This window comes from Salvia splendens, chromosome 15 (genome assembly GCF_004379255.2).
Source record: "Salvia splendens isolate huo1 chromosome 15, SspV2, whole genome shotgun sequence".
NCBI lineage: Eukaryota > Viridiplantae > Streptophyta > Magnoliopsida > Lamiales > Lamiaceae > Salvia > Salvia splendens.
The window spans coordinates 33,769,564-33,794,919 of NC_056046.1; the positions used below are offsets into that span (position 1 = coordinate 33,769,564).

Sequence of the window (25,356 nt, forward strand, 5' to 3'; positions counted from 1 at the left end):
CCTTCATCCCTTTATATAGAGTTTGTGTGGGCTAGGTTAGGGATCTATGGGGCTTGGATTGGGTCTCCCTCATTGGACCTTCTTTACTAATAAAATAATAACCCATAATTCAATATAAGGCCAATGGAATATTTCTTGTGCCACTATCGAAGAAATATTAACTCTCTGCGGCAGCTGACCTTCATCCGCAGCGACGCCAAACGACGTTTTCAGGCCGTGGCGGCGGTGACTCCGGACGCCGGTCGTCGGAGGGAGCAGTTCCCGACCAGGGGAGGCGGCGGCCAGAGGCTGCTGCGGCGGCCCCAGCGGCCGCAAGTGCCGAAACCCTAGCTAGGGTTTGAGCGCGCGTTTCGTCTCATCTCGTTGATTCGTTTCTTAACTCACAAGTAATTTATAATTGTGGTTTAAAATCCTAAACCTAGAATAATTCAATAACTTGTGGAAATTAGAATGATTCTCTAATTAAATCAAGATTCTAATTTAAAAGAGAATAATTGCCTTCTTTAAAATTGCCAATTGAATAATTAGGTAAATAATTGATTTAATTTTTTAATTAGTTGATTTTGATGGATTATTTCCATCTAGATAATATCATGGTAATTAACATAAGGAAATTCAATTTTAATTTATCTAATTTTTGGCTTCTCCTTAATAAGATGGAAATTTAAAGAATATTATCTCTAGATGCTTTCATGTTTTATTTTAAGATTTAATTGAAAAATTGTCTACATTTTAATTGGTATGTTATGGAATTATTTCCTAGATATATACCTAAGTAAAAGACACAAGTTTTTCAATTATATGATCCCTTAAAATTTTTCGAAAATTACACTAATAAGAATTAGATGGATTTTAATTGAAATTTAATTCCTAGTTTGAATTATATCTTTAATTTTGATGAAGGTGAATTTTGTTTCATCTCGACAACGTCAATTTAGTTAAAGAAGTTAGAAATTCATTTAGCATTATCATGCTACTAAAATCCTATATTATTAATGTGTGAAGTGATTAATTGGATTTTAATTGGAATTCAATTCCTAGTTTAAAATTTGAATTTTTATCTTTAATTTTGATGTAGGTGAATTTTGTTTCATCTAGATAACATCGAATTGTCTTAAAGATATGAAAAATTCATAGAGCATTAATCTTGCTATTAAAATCCTTAGTAATCCACAAAGTTGAAAGTTCTCTTTAATCTTTGATGAAGGTGAAATTTGTTTCATCTAGAAAACATCGTTATAAGTTAAAGATGTAATAAATTTATTCTAATCATGAAAGCTAAGAGAACTTTAATTCTCGAATTTAATTGGTGTGTTTTAAATGGATTTAGTCTTTATTGGATAAGTGCGGATTTATGTATCCAAGTGGGCATTTTAAATTAAGACTTAGCTAATCTTTTATGATATACACCTAGATATAATTTTTAGGATAATGATTGATTAATTCTATCTAGGTAAATCCTAATAGTAATAAAAGGTAATTCTAATAATCAAGATACGTTATTTTAACTAATAATGTATGATTATTTAAGATTGGACTTAAAGTCTAGATAATCTTGTTTATGTGAAGGTAGAATTTTGTTTCTATCTATATTTATTTAAGATGCTTAATTAAATGATCAAGTTTCGTCATTATGGTTATGTGAACCTTTTATAAGTGTGTTTACATGTTTTTAATGATGATTGATGGATATTTAATTGGAATTATGATTTTATTTGTTAAAATCTAGCTTTAACTCATGCATCGCCTATGTACTTATTGCTTTGCATGCATAGATAGTACATATTTAATTATGCTTTGAATGTGGATGCCTACCTAATCTACTTAAGTGATAATTAAACTATTAAAACCACCAACACAAAAATATGAAGCGATAATTACAACACGTTTGTATATAGCCTCCATAAAATTGATCTAAGTACGAAGTAGTGACTGGTCTATCTTTACGGGAGGAACATTACCAGTTTGTATGTTTAGATTTCTCTAGATAGAGGTTATTAAAATCGTAAAATTAGTTTTCAGTAATATCGCGACTGGTCTTTACCGGAGCAATATTGCTGCGAAATTATAAGGATTGTATTTTAATAATGCTTAGAGGGAACTATAGGAGGAGGTGCTTGTCCGGTCCGACCTTTCTTTAGAGGAGTTCACGCACAAGTAAAGAATCCTTAGTGCTTAATTTTATGGTTATACGCTTTAGCAGTGTTAGTCAGCCATGCCATTCTTATGGTCTCTGGACTATCTGTCGACATTGTGGCCAGTAAAAATTATGGATTTCTTGCATGAATATGACACAGCTTCCTCGTTGAAGAACGTTTGTGCTTGATTTTTGTTGATGTAAAATGGATAAATTGTTTTGTGGTTATTTGCAATTCTTTGAAATTTTACATGTTTATATTATTGGTGTTTTGTTCTCAGCTTGAACGAGAGATGTTTACTACTTGGGAAGTTTATAGTGCGATCTTTAAATCAAAGGAACGCGATTCTGATTCTTATTTGGATTGGAAAAGGAGACTTGACATTGATCAGTTGGCTCGTGATTTGAAATTAGTCCTCAGTAAGAATCGCCCCTCTGCTTATTACATATCAGACAAGGAAAAGGATGCTTATGATCGATGGGATACCGCGAGCGGTCATGTCAAGAAGTTTTTGTTGGCTTTGGTTGGCAATGCTCTTGGCTGGATTGACAAGCTCGACAGGTGGATTGAAGAACCTAAATGATTTGATGAAATGTCCACCAAGTGTCTCATGAGATCAGTGGTGAACATTTTGAGGAGACTGTCTTGAAGGAGAACCAAAACATTAATGACTACGTCGTGGAAATGGTTGACGGTTTTGATAGACTCGAGGCGTTGGTGGGAAAATAGGCCCAGAAACCCAACAACTCATGATCCTCGACGGACTTCCAAAGAGCTTTGAGAAAGTAAGGAAAGAGATAATGGACAAGTTTTGGCCAACATCTCTTCTAGTACTCTCTAGCAAGCTCATTGAGGCACAAGTCCAGATAAGGAAGATGGAGGGTGGGATGGTCAATAACTCCACTGACCTAAGACGCAAGTCTGACATGGCAGAGAGTTCGACCCAACCCAATGTGATTAGGAGGAAGACGTGATCTCAATCTAGCTATGACATTTATGTTTTGAACAATGAGAGTCTTATTTTGCTTTATTTACATTGTTGAATTTTTGAGGTTTTTGATATTTATACATTGTTTGGTTTTGATATCATATGGATTTTTGATATGGAATTATATTCCTGGATTATCAATTGTGTTTTTGGATTATCAATATCATTTTATAATGCTTGCATTATTAGATAAATGAAGTTTTGACTATCCGAATATTTATGACATCAAGTGTAACATGGTTTTAATATCAAAATGTTTACTTGTGGATATATTTGCTGATTCAATTATTAGGAAGTTTACTTCTAGTAATGTTGGTTATTAAGTTTCTTTAATCCTTAAGTCCTTTGAACCATTATTTTGTCGATGAGTCAATAGAACATTTATGTTCGACATGGATTCAATACAAAATAAAGTGATCTTATGATCGCGTTTGTACAAATGAAGGTGTAAGAAAAATAATCACAATAATTGATTACAAGACAAGTAAATTTGAAGTTTTATTTATTTTGTTGTGAAAATGATAATTAAAATAGTCACTCTTCGGTTTTTCTGCTTTGGTTGTCTTGTAAACTTCAAGGAAAAGGGAAAACACGGACCTCACCGGGGGGCAAAAGAGTCAATATAATTGCGCTTCACCGGGGGTAAAATTAGGGTTAGCCCGATTTGTTTGACTCCTAATTCAACACTTCATTGATTATTTTATAATATAGATAACTAAAAAAAATAACTTTCAACTTTATATTAAATATATAAATTATATACTAAATTTTATTAATATAATAATAGATAAAATAAATTGGAAACTTCAAATTCACTAAGAAAAACATTTAAAATTTTAAAATATGCTTTGAAATTTCTTGATGTTTATGTTTTATTTTGCATAAATCTCAATAGTATTTAATCGTGTTTATGTTTGAATTTAAGCATATATCTCAAATTCAATATTATTAAATGTTTTACATTTTATAAATATAACTAATTTTCAACATTATTTGATTGATCACATGTTAAATTTATCGGTAGCAAACCGATTAACCCGTTGGGCTAGCCCGAAACCCGAGTTTTTAGGGTTATGGTTGAACTTCTATAACCTGAAAAAACCACTACTTGATTAGCCCGCACCTGAGTGACCCATAACTCGGGCAAGGTTGGCCTGAAACCCGCTGGGCCGACCCGATTGACATCCCTACCAGAGACGTCTATGGAAGTTAAAATTCAGAAATCTCGTATTTTGACTAAGTTTTATAATAAATATATTAAATAGAAAATGAAATAATGAGAGCCATGAATAGTGAAGGGAAGACATAAATAAGAAATGGAGGATTGGAGGTGCTACCTGTTTAAATTAATAACAATACATCAAATTCATGATCATATATTTATAATTCATGATTATAGCCTTATTTAAGTCCTTCCTTGTTTCCGATGGTAAAAACAGAATTACTCACGAGCAACCAACACCAACAGCTTCCCTACGTTGCGACCGGAGTATAAGCCAAAGAGAGCCCCAGGCGCGCTTTCAATGCCTTCGGCTATGTCTTCAACGTATGTGATCTTCTCTTCCTTGATTAGAGGCACAACCATCTCCAGGAACTTGGGGTAGAGATGGTAGTGGTCGCTAGTGAAAAATCCTTCCATACGGACCCGTTTTACTATTGCGTTAATCAAGTTGTGGACGCCTTCGGGTTGCTCAAGGCTGTTGTATTGGGAGATCATCCCACAAAGCGCAACACGGCCGTTGAGTCTCATGTTGTTTAGCACCGCTTCGAGCATCTTCCCTCCCACGTTGTCAAAGTAGATGTCGATGCCATCGGGGAAGTACCTAATTAACAACAACACAAATTTGTGAGTATTATCTACATAACGATAAATTGCCGGAAAAACTATAAAATTTGGTCAAATTCTTTCAAAAAACTAACCAAAAATATTATATATTTGGATTTTTTATCCACAGTCGTGGGATGATTGTGAACTGATCCATACTTGGTGGTTTTCTCAGCTGATTTACCAAACTTCACGGTTTTTTGCTAGTTTTTATGAAATTTGTGTTGAATACAAAAGGATTCTTTTGTTATATAAGAACATAAATATGTGTATTGTGTGTTAAATTACTAACTATTCTTCAATGTTAAATAAGTATACACATTTTTATAGCAATGATAGAACCTCTTCAACGCTGCATTATAGTCTTGCTCTTCTTTGTAGTTGAATGCTTCGTCAAACGCGAATTTGTTCTTCAAGAGATCGACCTTCATCAATGTAAAAGCCGACTTGTTCATCAAATGTGAAACATAAACTTGCCACAGAAGAAAAATAGCACATAAATCGACTACCAATCTAGCCAACAATCTAATAAGTTTTCGATAAGCCATTAGATTCTGACCTTTTCTTTGTTCCCCGCACTCCCAACAACGTAACACCCTGCGATCTTTGCAAACTGACCAACGAGCTGACCAACTGCTCCGGATGCAGTAGAGACATACACAGTTTCCCCCTTTATGGGATAGCAAAACTTGAAAAACCCAACATAAGCTGTCATGGCGGGCATGCCTAAAATGATAACGCGAAACACGTTGATTTTCAGTCTCAAGTTCGTACATCTCCAACTGTTATTTTTCAGAAACTATCAAGATAAACGTTACAAATCCAGCATTTCCCAATCTATTAATTCAAGCTTATATAGTTCATCAACAGCTCGTTTTCGTTAACAGTTTAACTGCATACATAACTTCTGCAGAATCACAAACAACAAGTTCTAGATCAGACAAATAGCACTAGGAAGCAGGAATCAAGCGTTAAATTTGAAGTCGATAATCACAAGGGGCTCGAGAAACTCACCAAGAATCCCTGTATAATAAGAGAGGGGCAAATCTTTAACTTGAACCTTAAACAATTGGTCTGGATCTTTAATAAGGCTATACTCCTCTCAGCCAATAAACCCCCAAACTAGCTCGCCCGTCTTGAAATTGGATGACACGAATCCAGTACTTTCGACACTCCAAATCCATAAATAGGCTGTCACCAGAAAAAGGTCAACCAACACAAAAAAGATGCAACCAACATTGCATCAATGGAAAGATAACATTTTTTATTTCTTTCCCCAAAATCTCAAACTATTCATCAAACAAGACCTCTGCAGAAACATCAAAAAGACATAACAAACATTTTATCAATAGAAAGATACAGTTTATATTTTTCTCCCCAAAATCTCAAACTTTTCATCAAACGAAAAAATACTACTGTTATATTCCAATGAGATCATCTACACAATATTGTATTATAAGTCTATTTTTTTAATAAAATAAAAAATTAAGGGCCCCAATTTAAATCAAGACAAGTATAACAAATTCTATTCCAACAAGAAGAAAAATTTAACTTAAAAAAACTAAACTTACAGAATAAAAACTAAACATACAGAATCCAGCGTGAAAGAAGGTAAATCGAGCTCCTGATTCTTCATGAGGCTTAGAATAAAAGGATCGACGGATTAGTTGAGATTCTTCACCAAAACGGCGACGTCGCAACCGCTGGGAATTTTGATCTGAATTTTGGAAGTTCTCAGCGACATATCGGATTCTTTCACAGATGTTTTGACATAGTTGCTGAGTATCACTTGCTTGTTGCTAATTTCCTCACCCATTTTACCGTTAATTCTGGTGGAATTCTGGTGTTCAGCTTCATTGTTTTACATCTGAAAATCCCTAGAAAAGCTCTTGGCTAATGGAGTAGAAGTTTTGGGTTGTGTGTAGTAGCGGCGCCTCTGCTAGGTGAGAATCATAGGGAGCTCTAATATTCTATGGAGGGACATCTTTTTTTTATATTATTTTAGATCCGTGAACTTTAAAAATATAATATGAGATCCGGGTTGAGGGTATTTTCATCCAAAAAACATGAAAATAGTAAAAAAATATTTCGATTGATATTAACTCATAGTTGACAGACTTCAAATGATATTTTTAAAGTTCACGGATCTAAAATGATACATTGACAAAGTTCGTGGACTAAAAAAAATATTCCTTCTTCTCAATAATAGGCGGGGGTATTTTCTTCAGCAACCATTTAATTAAAAAACAAATATTAACACCTAAAGCCCCTAACCAGCCGCAATTCTCCAACACTGAACACTTGAAAAAAGATCCAATTACGTGGGCCCACCAGGCCATGTAAGGGAAACTGAACGAGTCTCAGTTTGTATTTTCTTTTATGACTTTAGGTTATGGCTGGCAAAATTTATTGTATTTATAGGTCATTAGGTATTAAGTTCACTACATTTGACTAATTCACGCACAACATTTGTAAAGTTGTTTTCAATACTTTCAATTTTTCGTAAAAATGCGACACAATATTAGACTTATTATTTATTTAGTTTGACTAAAGTTTAAATTTTGTCTCGCATATTTATTTAAAAAGATATTTTGATCCACACTTTAAAGATTATGTCCATTAGGTAGAGTACTTGTATTTTAAAGTCTAAAATTAGGCTTGTATATTAAAAAAACTTATTTTGTCCTATACATTAATAAATTTTGTCAATTAGATAGAGTACTTGTATTTTAAAGTCTAAAATTAGGCTCCTATATTAAAAAAAACATTTTTATCCTATACATTAATAATTAGTAGAGTACTTGTATTTTAAAGTCCAAAATTAGGCTCGTATATTAAAAAAAACATATTTTGTCCTATACATTAATAGATTTTGTCAATTAGGTAGAGTACTTTTATTTTAAAGTCTAAAATTAGGCTCGTATATTAAAAAACATATTTTATCCTATACATTAATAATTAGTAGAGTACTTGTATTTTAAAGTCCAAAATTAGGCTCATATATTAAAAAAACATATTTTGTCATATAGAATAATAATCAATTAAGTGTCTTCGCTTCTGGTCCTAACCTATATATTTCAATTCATATTTAACATGTTAATCAAGTCAATCCATATTTAACTCATTCATCAAGTCAAAATGAGATTAATTAACCATTAATTATTAACAAAATTAGTATTTTAATATGGCCAAGACATATAACCAGATCTAGGAATGAACGGCGATTGGGGTCGAGGGGGGCCGACCGACCCCACCGCCGGCCCATGAATACGGCCAGAATCAAGTTTCTGTCGTTGTGCTTCAAGTCTTCGACCCAACGATGTAGAAAAAATAGCAGATATGCAACGGCTAATGAAAAGGAGAGTGTTAATCAAGGATCAATTGAGAATTTATACTATATTTATTGGATGCTATGAAGAAACTACACGTTATGGCTTAATAAAGTGTTAATTTAGGCGCTATAAAGTTATTTATGAAGGTATTAAGACACTAAATGTTCTAGTGTATTTTTTTTCATAGTCATAACATAATTACATCACTTTATCTGTGTTCATGGATTAATGTGAAAATCACATTTTATGTGAGAATCGAGAATAATATTTTGAATGTATAAACTTGGATAATTCACGGTAAAAATTAACCGTATGAAAATAATATATTTATTCGTGACTAGTGGGATTTTAATGCATATCTTTCACTTAATTTAATATATAAAAACGTCAAACTATAAACAAAGTTCAAGAAACAAAAGAAAAATATAAGTAAGGGTTGAATTTAATATACATCACATTTATTATAAATCCCTTCTATGGATGTAACACCCACTTTTTTTTTCTAACTTGTGGAAAATTGACTCTTTAGTGTTGTTATTCGTATCTAATCTCTTTTACCTCGCGTTGTGATCGAGTGATATGTTTAAAGTAAGTATCATGTCGTCAGCTGAATGAAGTTCTTTTTGCATTGAAGAACTAATAGCTAGTTGAGAGGTTCATTCTACAAATAAAAGTCCAAAAGCGTTTTTACAACGAGTTCGATGCTAGAATAAAATAAGAACACGATTTCGGACATCACAAGAGTCGTGCCGGGCAGCCGTGCCGAGTGCCGGGCAGCCCCGGGACAGCCGTCTTCCGTCCTCCGGGTCTTGCTCGATCACCACATTTTTTTTACTCCCGATACCTACACGAAAGGATAGACCACGTGTCAAATCCACTTTCGACATCAAATTAAGATGAAAAGTTTGACAAGAACCGCATCACATCAAGCACGTTTTCCAGACGACGGTTCGCGTTCTACGAACGACGGTTCAACTCCAAACAAAATTTCACGTTTTCCAAACGACTGCCGCATTTATTAGTCGTCGTTTCGAAATGACAAGATGCGAGTTTTTGTCTTTTGTGAAAAATGTAATTTTCATTCCATGCTTTTGTTTCTCTTTTGTCTCTATATATATAACTTCCATCCACTCCAAATTCTTTTACTTCACCAACAAAGAGCTACCACCAAGATTTTCGCCCCCTCTTCATCCTCTCCAAAATTTCTTCCAATCCTTGTTCTTGCATCCATTGGAGTTTGATTTTCAAGAGTTCCCGACGAATCGCATCAATCTTTGCTTCTACCGCTTGGTTTTCGATTCAAGAAGGTATAATTGAATCTTTTCCTCATCTTCTCCATTGAAACCTTGTTCTTGATTCCTTCATGCATATAGTGAGTGTAGGAATCTTAGATCGCATAATTAATCGGTGGAAATTTGTGTTTGTATGAGAACAATTGTGAATATGTGATTTTAAATGAATATGTGTGAAGTTTGAATGAATCATTGGTGAATGATGTGTGAATATATGAGAACATGATTGTAAGAACCTTTTGAAGCATGATTGTGTGTTGGAAGCATGAAAAATTGTGTTTGGATGAATGAGGAAGAAACCCTGATCTCGAAATTTTGAAGCCTGAAAACTGTGGTGTTCGAACAGTGGATTCCGACGTGTGTTTGACCCATCAAAAGATCGAATTTTGACACGAAATTTTAACTGAATAAACTTCACGGTGTTATCTGTGTTGTGTGTGAATTTCAGACCTTTTTAACGAGAGATAAATTTTTAATAAATTTTTGAAGTTGACTGTTCAATTCTGCCAGAAATTTATATTCTCGCCCAGAAAGTTTCTTTTTCTATTTGACCGACCAAATGGCCTTATCTTAATGTGAATTTTTGACTGTATGTAATTTGAAGTGTCTTCTATGTTTTGTGAAAATTTCAGCCTCATTGAACATCGGATGAAGTTTTGGTAAATTTTTCAATCGAACCGCGCAGTACTGCCAGAATTTTTATGTTCCGACCAGAGGGTTGCATTGTTGTTTTGACTGACCAAATGATATGATTTTGATGTGAAATTTTAACTGGATGAACTTGAATGTGTCTACTGTGTTGTGACCAAACTTTAGCTTCATATGAAGTCGGATGGATTTTTGGTAATTTTACAAACCAACTGCGCAGTTCTGCCAGATTCGTGGTTATGTGGAAATATCACTTGTTGCCAAGTTGAGTGAATTATATGATGCATGTATTTTTTAGGAATGTATCCTATGACGTGATTATGTGTGGCACGTTGAGAAATATTATGGCATGTTTTCCTTATGTTGATGAATGTTGGGATGGGTAATTTAAGAGAATGATAAAAGGAACGATAGGACATGCATGATAATGTGAATTGATGGAAGGCTGATTTGTATTGTGGTTTGGCAAGGGTTATTGTGTGTACGTGAGCACAAGGAATGAGGGTTTGCCTTAAGTGGATATTGAATTGTTTAAGCAAACAAGGTGGGCTTTCGAACTGAGTATTTTTAAGACTTTCTCTTTAAAGTATGTTTACAGTTTTTATGAAAAGTATTTATATGTGCTTTCTAATTAAGATATGATGTTAAGTGCGAGCTGGCTATTTAATGTGAAGTATTATGATAAGTGTTATTTGCTTGGTGTTATTATATGTCGTTATGTGTTGCTTTACGAGTGCTTATGAAGTGTAGCTTTTGTTGAGTTTGAAAGTTATGTGTTCGGCTTTTGATGACAGAAAAATGATTTACATTTCAAAAATGTGTTATGAAAAAAAAATAAAGTTGAAAATGTTATGTCAAGCCATATTTTGTTTTGGAACTATGCCTATCTGACTGCAACGATGAATGGAATAGATTGATGGGTGACCGTGGGAGGTAACCACTTCCCCGGCACTTGAATGGAATGGATTGATGGGTGACCGTGGGAGGTAACCACTTCCCCGGCACTTGAATGAAATGGATTAATGGGTGACCGTGGGAGGTAACCACTTCCCCGACACTTGAATGGAATGGATTGATGTGTGACCGTGGGAGATAACCACTTCCCCGGCACTTGAATGGAATTGATTGATGGGTGACCGTGGGAGGTAACCACTTCCCCGGCACTTGAATGTTAAGATATGATGAATGATGAAAGGAACGATGAATGATGAATGGATTGATGAATGAACAAGAGATAGTGAAATCGGGTTTGTCAGATACGGCATATGTTCCAGGAAAATAGATCGAAAAATCACTTTTGAAAAAGGAAAAGAAAAATGTTTAGTGTTCTCGGACTTTTCCTAAAACCCCGAGTTCACTCAAAGAGTGGCTTGACAAAATCAGTTGTTATGAAAATATATTTCGGCATGTGTCCACTGAGTACACCAAGTACTCAGCCCTGCATATGTTTTAAAAATGTGCCGGTTGAGCAGTGATGACGGCGGGCGATGTTGAGCATAGACGATGAAGATCCTTCGATAGAATAGTACTCGGATGCGACGTGTCTCCATACACGACGTTATCTGCTCTTGACTCTTCCACTGCAGTGCAAAAGTCGAGTTTGCACTCTTTGTATCGTGCACTCTGATATATACTATGTGAGTTATTTCGGTTCAAGCTTCAGTTATGCCACAGTTTCCCCTTTCTTCCCCGCTTCTTTCATCCTCCCCTAGTCGCGATCAACCGTATTTTCTATCCTTAGAAATGCGGTCGTGACAATGGATGTGCCTCTCTCCTATTACACTGTAATTCTTGGTAAATTTGTTTGTCAAATTAGCCGCCGTATGTATCGTATCAGTACATATTATTGTAGGATAATTTGCCTATAAATTTATAAATTTTCATCAAAATATAGTTTTTGCATACAGACTTTACAATTCATATGTAAATTATCAAACTATTAATTTGTTCTATTTTGCAACCAAACTATTAAATTCACATGTAAACGATCAAACTATTAATTTGTTCTGATTTTGCAACCAAACTACTGATTCGATTTGATTTTGCATTTTAACTATTAAATGTGACATCAACCAAAATAATGTTAAATTTTATAGTTAAATAATTCATTGGTTGAATTATGGTTATAGAATTATATCAAACCATTTTAAACTCAAAATCTTAATCGGAAGCAAAATCAGAATAAATCAATTGTGAAATACGTGTTTTAAAATGTTAACAATAATAACACATAACCACATCATACACGCATCGCTAACAAAAGTATTAGACTTAAGTAATAATCTTTAAATGAAATTTTTTGCGTCTATCACTGCATATTTTGACGATCATTATGTGAAGGTATGGCCGGTATCACTGCATATGTTGGATTTTACGAGATTTGCTCTCCAAAAAAGGGTGAACTCGTCTTTATATCGGCTGCATCAGGAGTTGTAGGTTAGCTTGTTGGCCAATTTGCTAAGCTATTTAGGTGTTATGTCGTTGGAAGCGCAGGATCACAACATAATGTCTTTTAATTATTCTTTTAAATTAATTTATAAAAATCCATTCACCAACTCTCTGCGGCAGCTGACCTTCATCCGCAGCGACGCCAAACGACGTTTTCAGGCCGTGGCGGCCGTGGCAGCGGTGACTCCGGACGCCGGTCGTCGGAGGGAGCAGTTCCCGACCAGGGGAGGCGGCGGCCAGAGGCTGCTGCGGCGGCCCCAGCGGCCGCAAGTGCCGAAACCCTAGCTAGGGTTTGAGCGCGCGTTTCGTCTCATCTCGTTGATTCGTTTCTTAACTCACAAGTAATTTATAATTGTGGTTTAAAATCCTAAACCTAGAATAATTCAATAACTTGTGGAAATTAGAATGATTCTCTAATTAAATCAAGATTCTAATTTAAAAGAGAATAATTGCCTTCTTTAAAATTGCCAATTGAATAATTAGGTAAATAATTGATTTAATTTTTTAATTAGTTGATTTTGATGGATTATTTCCATCTAGATAATATCATGGTAATTAACATAAGGAAATTCAATTTTAATTTATCTAATTTTTGGCTTCTCCTTAATAAGATGGAAATTTAAAGAATATTATCTCTAGATGCTTTCATGTTTTATTTTAAGATTTAATTGAAAAATTGTCTACATTTTAATTGGTATGTTATGGAATTATTTCCTAGATATATACCAAAGTAAAAGACACAAGTTTTTCAATTATATGATCCGTTAAAATTTTTCGAAAATTACACTAATAAGAATTAGATGGATTTTAATTGAAATTTAATTCCTAGTTTGAATTATATCTTTAATTTTGATGAAGGTGAATTTTGTTTCATCTCGACAACGTCAATTTAGTTAAAGAAGTTAGAAATTCATTTAGCATTATCATGCTACTAAAATCCTATATTATTAATGTGTGAAGTGATTAATTGGATTTTAATTGGAATTCAATTCCTAGTTTAAAATTTGAATTTTTATCTTTAATTTTGATGTAGGTGAATTTTGTTTCATCTAGATAACATCGAATTGTCTTAAAGATATGAAAAATTCATAGAGCATTAATCTTGCTATTAAAATCCTTAGTAATCCACAAAGTTGAAAGTTCTCTTTAATCTTTGATGAAGGTGAAATTTGTTTCATCTAGAAAACATCGTTATAAGTTAAAGATGTAATAAATTTATTCTAATCATGAAAGCTAAGAGAACTTTAATTCTCGAATTTAATTGGTGTGTTTTAAATGGATTTAGTCTTTATTGGATAAGTGCGGATTTATGTATCCAAGTGGGCATTTTAAATTAAGACTTAGCTAATCTTTTATGATATACACCTAGATATAATTTTTAGGATAATGATTGATTAATTCTATCTAGGTAAATCCTAATAGTAATAAAAGGTAATTCTAATAATCAAGATACGTTATTTTAACTAATAATGTATGATTATTTAAGATTGGACTTAAAGTCTAGATAATCTTGTTTATGTGAAGGTAGAATTTTGTTTCTATCTATATTTATTTAAGATGCTTAATTAAATGATCAAGTTTCGTCATTATGGTTATGTGAACCTTTTATAAGTGTGTTTACATGTTTTTAATGATGATTGATGGATATTTAATTGGAATTATGATTTTATTTGTTAAAATCTAGCTTTAACTCATGCATCGCCTATGTACTTATTGCTTTGCATGCATAGATAGTACATATTTAATTATGCTTTGAATGTGGATGCCTACCTAATCTACTTAAGTGATAATTAAACTATTAAAACCACCAACACAAAAATATGAAGCGATAATTACAACACGTTTGTATATAGCCTCCATAAAATTGATCTAAGTACGAAGTAGTGACTGGTCTATCTTTACGGGAGGAACATTACCAGTTTGTATGTTTAGATTTCTCTAGATAGAGGTTATTAAAATCGTAAAATTAGTTTTCAGTAATATCGCGACTGGTCTTTACCGGAGCAATATTGCTGCGAAATTATAAGGATTGTATTTTAATAATGCTTAGAGGGAACTATAGGAGGAGGTGCTTGTCCGGTCCGACCTTTCTTTAGAGGAGTTCACGCACAAGTAAAGAATCCTTAGTGCTTAATTTTATGGTTATACGCTTTAGCAGTGTTAGTCAGCCATGCCATTCTTATGGTCTCTGGACTATCTGTCGACATTGTGGCCAGTAAAAATTATGGATTTCTTGCATGAATATGACACAGCTTCCTCGTTGAAGAACGTTTGTGCTTGATTTTTGTTGATGTAAAATGGATAAATTGTTTTGTGGTTATTTGCAATTCTTTGAAATTTTACATGTTTATATTATTGGTGTTTTGTTCTCAGCTTGAACGAGAGATGTTTACTACTTGGGAAGTTTATAGTGCGATCTTTAAATCAAAGGAACGCGATTCTGATTCTTATTTGGATTGGAAAAGGAGACTTGACATTGATCAGTTGGCTCGTGATTTGAAATTAGTCCTCAGTAAGAATCGCCCCTCTGCTTATTACATATCAGACAAGGAAAAGGATGCTTATGATCGATGGGATACCGCGAGCGGTCATGTCAAGAAGTTTTTGTTGGCTTTGGTTGGCAATGCTCTTGGCTGGATTGACAAGCTCGACAGGTGGATTGAAGAACCTAAATGATTTGATGAAATGTCCACCAAGTGTCTCATGAGATCAGTGGTGAACATTTTGAGGAGACTGTCTTGAAGGAGAACCAAAACATTAATGACTACGTCGTGGAAATGGTTGACGGTTTTGATAGACTCGAGGCGTTGGTGGGAAAATAGGCCCAGAAACCCAACAACTCATGATCCTCGACGGACTTCCAAAGAGCTTTGAGAAAGTAAGGAAAGAGATAATGGACAAGTTTTGGCCAACATCTCTTCTAGTACTCTCTAGCAAGCTCATTGAGGCACAAGTCCAGATAAGGAAGATGGAGGGTGGGATGGTCAATAACTCCACTGACCTAAGACGCAAGTCTGACATGGCAGAGAGTTCGACCCAACCCAATGTGATTAGGAGGAAGACGTGATCTCAATCTAGCTATGACATTTATGTTTTGAACAATGAGAGTCTTATTTTGCTTTATTTACATTGTTGAATTTTTGAGGTTTTTGATATTTATACATTGTTTGGTTTTGATATCATATGGATTTTTGATATGGAATTATATTCCTGGATTATCAATTGTGTTTTTGGATTATCAATATCATTTTATAATGCTTGCATTATTAGATAAATGAAGTTTTGACTATCCGAATATTTATGACATCAAGTGTAACATGGTTTTAATATCAAAATGTTTACTTGTGGATATATTTGCTGATTCAATTATTAGGAAGTTTACTTCTAGTAATGTTGGTTATTAAGTTTCTTTAATCCTTAAGTCCTTTGAACCATTATTTTGTCGATGAGTCAATAGAACATTTATGTTCGACATGGATTCAATACAAAATAAAGTGATCTTATGATCGCGTTTGTACAAATGAAGGTGTAAGAAAAATAATCACAATAATTGATTACAAGACAAGTAAATTTGAAGTTTTATTTATTTTGTTGTGAAAATGATAATTAAAATAGTCACTCTTCGGTTTTTCTGCTTTGGTTGTCTTGTAAACTTCAAGGAAAAGGGAAAACACGGACCTCACCGGGGGGCAAAAGAGTCAATATAATTGCGCTTCACCGGGGGTAAAATTAGGGTTAGCCCGATTTGTTTGACTCCTAATTCAACACTTCATTGATTATTTTATAATATAGATAACTAAAAAAAATAACTTTCAACTTTATATTAAATATATAAATTATATACTAAATTTTATTAATATAATAATAGATAAAATAAATTGGAAACTTCAAATTCACTAAGAAAAACATTTAAAATTTTAAAATATGCTTTGAAATTTCTTGATGTTTATGTTTTATTTTGCATAAATCTCAATAGTATTTAATCGTGTTTATGTTTGAATTTAAGCATATATCTCAAATTCAATATTATTAAATGTTTTACATTTTATAAATATAACTAATTTTCAACATTATTTGATTGATCACATGTTAAATTTATCGGTAGCAAACCGATTAACCCGTTGGGCTAGCCCGAAACCCGAGTTTTTAGGGTTAGGGTTGAACTTATATAACCTGAAAAAACCACTACTTGATTAGCCCGCACCTGAGTGACCCATAACTCGGGCAAGGTTGGCCTGAAACCCGCTGGGCCGACCCGATTGACATCCCTACCAGAGACGTCTATGGAAGTTAAAATTCAGAAATCTCGTATTTTGACTAAGTTTTATAATAAATATATTAAATAGAAAATGAAATAATGAGAGCCATGAATAGTGAAGGGAAGACATAAATAAGAAATGGAGGATTGGAGGTGCTACCTGTTTAAATTAATAACAATACATCAAATTCATGATCATATATTTATAATTCATGATTATAGCCTTATTTAAGTCCTTCCTTGTTTCCGATGGTAAAAACAGAATTACTCACGAGCAACCAACACCAACAGCTTCCCTACGTTGCGACCGGAGTATAAGCCAAAGAGAGCCCCAGGCGCGCTTTCAATGCCTTCGGCTATGTCTTCAACGTATGTGATCTTCTCTTCCTTGATTAGAGGCACAACCATCTCCAGGAACTTGGGGTAGAGATGGTAGTGGTCGCTAGTGAAAAATCCTTCCATACGGACCCGTTTTACTATTGCGTTAATCAAGTTGTGGACGCCTTCGGGTTGCTCAAGGCTGTTGTATTGGGAGATCATCCCCAAAGCGCAACACGGCCGTTGAGTCTCATGTTGTTTAGCACCGCTTCGAGCATCTTCCCTCCCACGTTGTCAAAGTAGATGTCGATGCCATCGGGGAAGTACCTAATTAACAACAACACAAATTTGTGAGTATTATCTACATAACGATAAATTGCCGGAAAAACTATAAAATTTGGTCAAATTCTTTCAAAAAACTAACCAAAAAAATTATATATTTGGATTTGTTATCCACAGTCGTGGGATGATTGTGAACTGATCCATACTTGGTGGTTTTCTCAGCTGATTTACCAAACTTCACGGTTTTTTGCTAGTTTTTATGAAATTTGTGTTGAATACAAAAGGATTCTTTTGTTATATAAGAACATAAATATGTGTATTGTGTGTTAAATTACTAACTATTCTTCAATGTTAAATAAGTATACACATTTTTATAGCAATGATAGAACCTCTTCAACGCTGCATTATAGTCTTGCTCTTCTTTGTAGTTGAATGCTTCGTCAAACCCGAATTTGTTCTTCAAGAGATCGACCTTCATCAATGTAAAAGCCGACTTGTTCATCAAATGTGAAACATAAACTTGCCACAGAAGAAAAATAGCACATAAATCGACTACCAATCTAGCCAACAATCTAATAAGTTTTCGATAAGCCATTAGATTCTGACCTTTTCTTTGTTCCCCGCACTCCCAACAACGTAACACCCTGCGATCTTTGCAAACTGACCAACGAGCTGACCAACTGCTCCGGATGCAGTAGAGACATACACAGTTTCCCCCTTTATGGGATAGCAAAACTTGAAAAACCCAACATAAGCTGTCATGGCGGGCATGCCTAAAATGATAACGCGAAACACGTTGATTTTCAGTCTCAAGTTCGTACATCTCCAACTGTTGTTTTTCAGAAACTATCAAGATAAACGTTACAAATCCAGCATTTCCCAATCTATTAATTCAAGCTTATATAGTTCATCAACAGCTCGTTTTCGTTAACAGTTTAACTGCATACATAACTTCTGCAGAATCACAAACAACTAGTTCTAGATCAGACAAATAGCACTAGGAAGCAGGAATCAAGCGTTAAATTTGAAGTCGATAATGACAAGGGGCTCGAGAAACTCACCAAGAATCCCTGTATAATAAGAGAGGGGCAAATCTTTAACTTGAACCTTAAACAATTGGTCTGGATCTTTAATAAGGCTATACTCCTCTCAGCCAGTAAACCCCCAAACTAGCTCGCCCGTCTTGAAATTGGATGAGACGAATCCAGTACTTTCGACACTCCAAATCCATAAATAGGTTGTCACCAGAAAAAGGTCAACCAACACAAAAAAGATGCAACCAACATTGCATCAATGGAAAGATAACATTTTTTATTTCTTTCCCCAAAATCTCAAACTATTCATCAAACAAGACCTCTGCAGAAACATCAAAAAGACATAACAAACATTTTATCAATAGAAAGATACAGTTTATATTTTTCTCCCCAAAATCTCAAACTTTTCATCAAACGAAAAAATACTACTGTTATATTCCAATGAGATCATCTACACAATATTGTATTATAAGTCTATTTTTTTAATAAAATAAAAAATTAAGGGCCCCAATTTAAATCAAGACAAGTATAACAAATTCTATTCCAACAAGAAGAAAAATTTAACTTAAAAAAACTAAACTTACAGAATAAAAACTAAACATACAGAATCCAGCGTGAAAGAAGGTAAATCGAGCTCCTGATTCTTCATGAGGCTTAGAATAAAAGGATCGACGGATTAGTTGAGATTCTTCACCAAAACGGCGACGTCGCAACCGCTGGGAATTTTGATCTGAATTTTGGAAGTTCTCAGCGACATATCGGATTCTTTCACAGATGTTTTGACATAGTTGCTGAGTATCACTTGCTTGTTGCTAATTTCCTCACCCATTTTACCGTTAATTCTGGTGGAATTCTGGTGTTCAGCTTCATTGTTTTACATCTGAAAATCCCTAGAAAAGCTCTTGGCTAATAGAGTAGAAGTTTTGGGTTGTGTGTAGTAGCGGCGCCTCTGCTAGGTGAGAATCATAGGGAGCTCTAATATTCTATGGAGGGACATCTTTTTTTTATATTATTTTAGATCCGTGAACTTTAAAAATATAATATGAGATCCGGGTTGAGGGTATTTTCATCCAAAAAACATGAAAATAGTAAAAAAATATTTCGATTGATATTAACTCATAGTTGACAGACTTCAAATGATATTTTTAAAGTTCACGGATCTAAAATGATACATTGACAAAGTTCGTGGACTAAAAAAAATATTCATTCTTCTCAATAATAGGCGGGGGTATTTTCTTCAGCAACCATTTAATTAAAAAACAAATATTAACACCTAAAGCCCCTAACCAGCCGCAATTCTCCAACACTGAACACTTGAAAAAAGATCCAATTACGTGGGCCCACCAGGCCATGTAAGGGAAACTGAACGAGTCTCAGTTTGTATTTTCTTTTATGACTTTAGGTTATGGCTGGCAAAATTTATTGTATTTATAGGTCATTAGGTATTAAGTTCACTACATTTGACTAATTCACGCACAACATTTGTAAAGTTGTTTTCAATACTTTCAATTTTTCGTAAAAATGCGACACAATATTAGACTTATTATTTATTTAGTTTGACTAAAGTTTAAATTTTGTCTCGCATATTTATTTAAAAAGATATTTTGATCCACACTTTAAAGATTATGTCCATTAGGTAGAGTACTTGTATTTTAAAGTCTAAAATTAGGCTTGTATATTAAAAAAACTTATTTTGTCCTATACATTAATAAATTTTGTCAATTAGATAGAGTACTTGTATTTTAAAGTCTAAAATTAGGCTCCTATATTAAAAAAAACATTTTTATCCTATACATTAATAATTAGTAGAGTACTTGTATTTTAAAGTCCAAAATTAGGCTCGTATATTAAAAAAAACATATTTTGTCCTATACATTAATAGATTTTGTCAATTAGGTAGAGTACTTTTATTTTAAAGTCTAAAATTAGGCTCGTATATTAAAAAACATATTTTATCCTATACATTAATAATTAGTAGAGTACTTGTATTTTAAAGTCCAAAATTAGGCTCATATATTAAAAAAACATATTTTGTCATATAGAATAATAATCAATTAAGTGTCTTCGCTTCTGGTCCTAACCTATATATTTCAATTCATATTTAACATGTTAATCAAGTCAATCCATATTTAACTCATTCATCAAGTCAAAATGAGATTAATTAACCATTAATTATTAACAAAATTAGTATTTTAATATGGCCAAGACATATAACCAGATCTAGGAATGAACGGCGATTGGGGTCGAGGGGGGCCGACCGACCCCACCGCCGGCCCATGAATACGGCCAGAATCAAGCTTCTGTCGTTGTGCTTCAAGTCTTCGACCCAACGATGTAGAAAAAATAGCAGATATGCAACGGCTAATGAAAAGGAGAGTGTTAATCAAGGATCAATTGAGAATTTATACTATATTTATTGGAGGCTATGAAGAAACTACACGTTATGGCTTAATAAAGTGTTAATTTAGGCGCTATAAAGTTATTTATGAAGGTATTAAGACACTAAATGTTCTAGTGTATTTTTTTTCATAGTCATAACATAATTACATCACTTTATCTGTGTTCATGGATTAATGTGAAAATCACATTTTATGTGAGAATCGAGAATAATATTTTGAATGTATAAACTTGGATAATTCACGGTAAAAATTAACCGTATGAAAATAATATATTTATTCGTGACTAGTGGGATTTTAATGCATATCTTTCACTTAATTTAATATATAAAAACGTCAAACTATAAACAAAGTTCAAGAAACAAAAGAAAAATATAAGTAAGGGTTGAATTTAATATACATCACATTTATTATAAATCCCTTCTATGGATGTAACACCCACTTTTTTTTTCTAACTTGTGGAAAATTGACTCTTTAGTGTTGTTATTCGTATCTAATCTCTTTTACCTCGCGTTGTGATCGAGTGATATGTTTAAAGTAAGTATCATGTCGTCAGCTGAATGAAGTTCTTTTTGCATTGAAGAACTAATAGCTAGTTGAGAGGTTCATTCTACAAATAAAAGTCCAAAAGCGTTTTTACAACGAGTTCGATGCTAGAATAAAATAAGAACACGATTTCGGACATCACAAGAGTCGTGCCGGGCAGCCGTGCCGAGTGCCGGGCAGCCCCGGGACAGCCTTCTTCCGTCCTCCGGGTCTTGCTCGATCACCACATTTTTTTTACTCCCGATACCTACACGAAAGGATAGACCACGTGTCAATCCACTTTCGACATCAAATTAAGATGAAAAGTTTGACAAGAACCGCATCACATCAAGCACGTTTTCCAAACGACGGTTCGCGTTCTACGAACGACGGTTCAACTCCAAACAAAATTTCACGTTTTCCAAACGACTGCCGCATTTATTAGTCGTCGTTTCGAAATGACAAGATGCGAGTTTTTGTCTTTTGTGAAAAATGTAATTTTCATTCCATGCTTTTGTTTCTCTTTTGTCTCTATATATATAACTTCCATCCACTCCAAATTCTTTTACTTCACCAACAAAGAGCTACCACCAAGATTTTCGCCCCCTCTTCATCCTCTCCAAAATTCTTCCAATCCTTGTTCTTGCATCCATTGGAGTTTGATTTTCAAGAGTTCCCGACGAATCGCATCAATCTTTGCTTCTACCGCTTGGTTTTCGATTCAAGAAGGTATAATTGAATCTTTTCCTCATCTTCTCCATTGAAACCTTGTTCTTGATTCCTTCATGCATATAGTGAGTGTAGGAATCTTAGATCGCATAACTAATCGGTGGAAATTTGTGTTTGTATGAGAACAATTGTGAATATGTGATTTTAAATGAATATGTGTGAAGTTTGAATGAATCATTGGTGAATGATGTGTGAATATATGAGAACATGATTGTAAGAACCTTTTGAAGCATGATTGTGTGTTGGAAGCATGAAAAATTGTGTTTGGATGAATGAGGAAGAAACCCTGATCTCGAAATTTTGAAGCCTAAAAACTGTGGTGTTCGAACAGTGGATTCCGACGTGTGTTTGACCCATCAAAAGATCGAATTTTGACACGAAATTTTAACTGAATAAACTTCACGGTGTTATCTGTGTTGTGTGTGAATTTCAGACCTTTTTAACGAGAGATAAATTTTTAATAAATTTTTGAAGTTGACTGTTCAATTCTGCCAGAAATTTGTATTCTCGCCCAGAAAGTTTCTTTTTCTATTTGACCGACCAAATGGCCTTATCTTAATGTGAATTTTTGACTGTATGTAATTTGAAGTGTCTTCTATGTTTTGTGAAAATTTCAGCCTCATTGAACATCGGATGAAGTTTTGGTAAATTTTTCAATCGAACCGCGCAGTACTGCCAGAATTTTTATGTTCCGACCAGAGGGTTGCATTGTTGTTTTGACTGACCAAATGATATGATTTCGATGTGAAATTTTAACTGGATGAACTTGAATGTGTCTACTGTGTTGTGACCAAACTTTAGCTTCATATGAAGTCGGATGGATTTTTGGTAATTTTACAAACCAACTGCGCAGTTCTGCCAGATTCGTGGTTATGTGGAAATATCACTTGTTGCCAAGTTGAGTGAATTATATGATGCATGTATTTTTTAGGAATGTATCCTATGACGTGATTATGTGTGGCACGTTGAGAAATATTATGGCATGTTTTCCTTATGTTGATGAATGTTGGGATGGGTAATTTAAGAGAATGATAAAAGGAACGATAGGACATGCATGATAATGTGAATTGATGGAAGGCTGATTTGTATTGTGGTTTGGCAAGGGTTATTGTGTGTACGTGAGCACAAGGAATGAGGATTTGCCTTAAGTGGATATTGAATTGTTTAAGCAAACAAGGTGGGCTTTCGAACTGAGTATTTTTAAGACTTTCTCTTTAAAGTATGTTTACAGTTTTTATGAAAAGTATTTATATGTGCTTTCTAATTAAGATATGATGTTAAGTGCGAGCTGGCTATTTAATGTGAAGTATTATGATAAGTGTTATTTGCTTGGTGTTATTATATGTCGTTATGTGTTGCTTTACGAGTGCTTATGAAGTGTAGCTTTTGTTGAGTTTGAAAGTTATGTGTTCGGCTTTTGATGACAGAAAAATGATTTACATTTCAAAAATGTGTTATGAAAAAAAAATAAAGTTGAAAAGGTTATGTCAAGCCATATTTTGTTTTGGAACTATGCCTATCTGACTGCAACGATGAATGGAATGGATTGATGGGTGACCGTGGGAGGTAACCACTTCCCCGGCACTTGAATGGAATGGATTGATGGGTGACCGTGGGAGGTAACCACTTCCCCGGCACTTGAATGAAATGGATTAATGGGTGACCGTGGGAGGTAACCACTTCCCCGACACTTGAATGGAATGGATTGATGTGTGACCGTGGGAGATAACCACTTCCCCGGCACTTGAATGGAATTGATTGATGGGTGACCGTGGGAGGTAACCACTTCCCCGGCACTTGAATGTTAAGATATGATGAATGATGAAAGGAACGATGAATGATGAATGGATTGATGAATGAACAAGAGATAGTGAAATCGGGTTTGTCAGATACGGCATATGTTCCAGGAAAATAGATCGAAAAATCACTTTTGAAAAAGGAAAAGAAAAATGTTTAGTGTTCTCGGACTTTTCCTAAAACCCCGAGTTCACTCAAAGAGTGGCTTGACAAAATCAGTTGTTATGAAAATATATTTCGGCATGTGTCCACTGAGTACACCAAGTACTCAGCCCTGCATATGTTTTAAAAATGTGCCGGTTGAGCAGTGATGACGGCGGGCGATGTTGAGCATAGACGATGAAGATCCTTCGATAGAATAGTACTCGGATGCGACGTGTCTCCATACACGACGTTATCTGCTCTTGACTCTTCCACTGCAGTGCAAAAGTCGAGTTTGCACTCTTTGTATCGTGCACTCTGATATATACTATGTGAGTTATTTCGGTTCAAGCTTCAGTCATGCCACAGTTTCCCCTTTCTTCCCCGCTTCTTTCATCCTCCCCTAGTCGCGATCAACCGTATTTTCTATCCTTAGAAATGCGGTCGTGACAATGGATGTGCCTCTCTCCTATTACACTGTAATTCTTGGTAAATTTGTTTGTCAAATTAGCCGCCGTATGTATCGTATCAGTGCATATTATTGTAGGATAATTTGCCTATAAATTTATAAATTTTCATCAAAATATAGTTTTTGCATACAGACTTTACAATTCATATGTAAATTATCAAACTATTAATTTGTTCTATTTTGCAACCAAACTATTAAATTCACATGTAAACGATCAAACTATTAATTTGTTCTGATTTTGCAACCAAACTACTGATTCGATTTGATTTTGCATTTTAACTATTAAATGTGACATCAACCAAAATAATGTTAAATTTTATAGTTAAATAATTCATTGGTTGAATTATGGTTATAGAATTATATCAAACCATTTTAAACTCAAAATCTTAATCGGAAGCAAAATCAGAATAAATCAATTGTGAAATACGTGTTTTAAAATGTTAACAATAATAACACATAACCACATCATACACGCATCGCTAACAAAAGTATTAGACTTAAGTAATAATCTTTAAATGAAATTTTCTGCGTCTATCACTGCATATTTTGACGATCATTATGTGAAGGTATGGCCGGTATCACTGCATATGTTGGATTTTACGAGATTTGCTCTCCAAAAAAAGGGTGAACTCGTCTTTATATCGGCTGCATCAGGAGTTGTAGGTTAGCTTGTTTGCCAATTTGCTAAGCTATTTAGGTGTTATGTCGTTGGAAGCGCAGGATCACAACATAATGT

At 34.1% G+C, this 25,356-nt stretch overlaps 2 pseudogenes; both read right to left on the reverse strand.

The window, feature by feature from the left end:
* Positions 1–4,432: 4,432 nt before the first annotated feature.
* LOC121766441 lies at positions 4,433–6,817 on the reverse strand (annotated as a pseudogene).
* A 10,241-nt stretch (positions 6,818–17,058) lies between these two features.
* Positions 17,059–25,356, reverse strand: part of LOC121766442 — a 40,457-nt pseudogene continuing 32,159 nt past the window's right edge.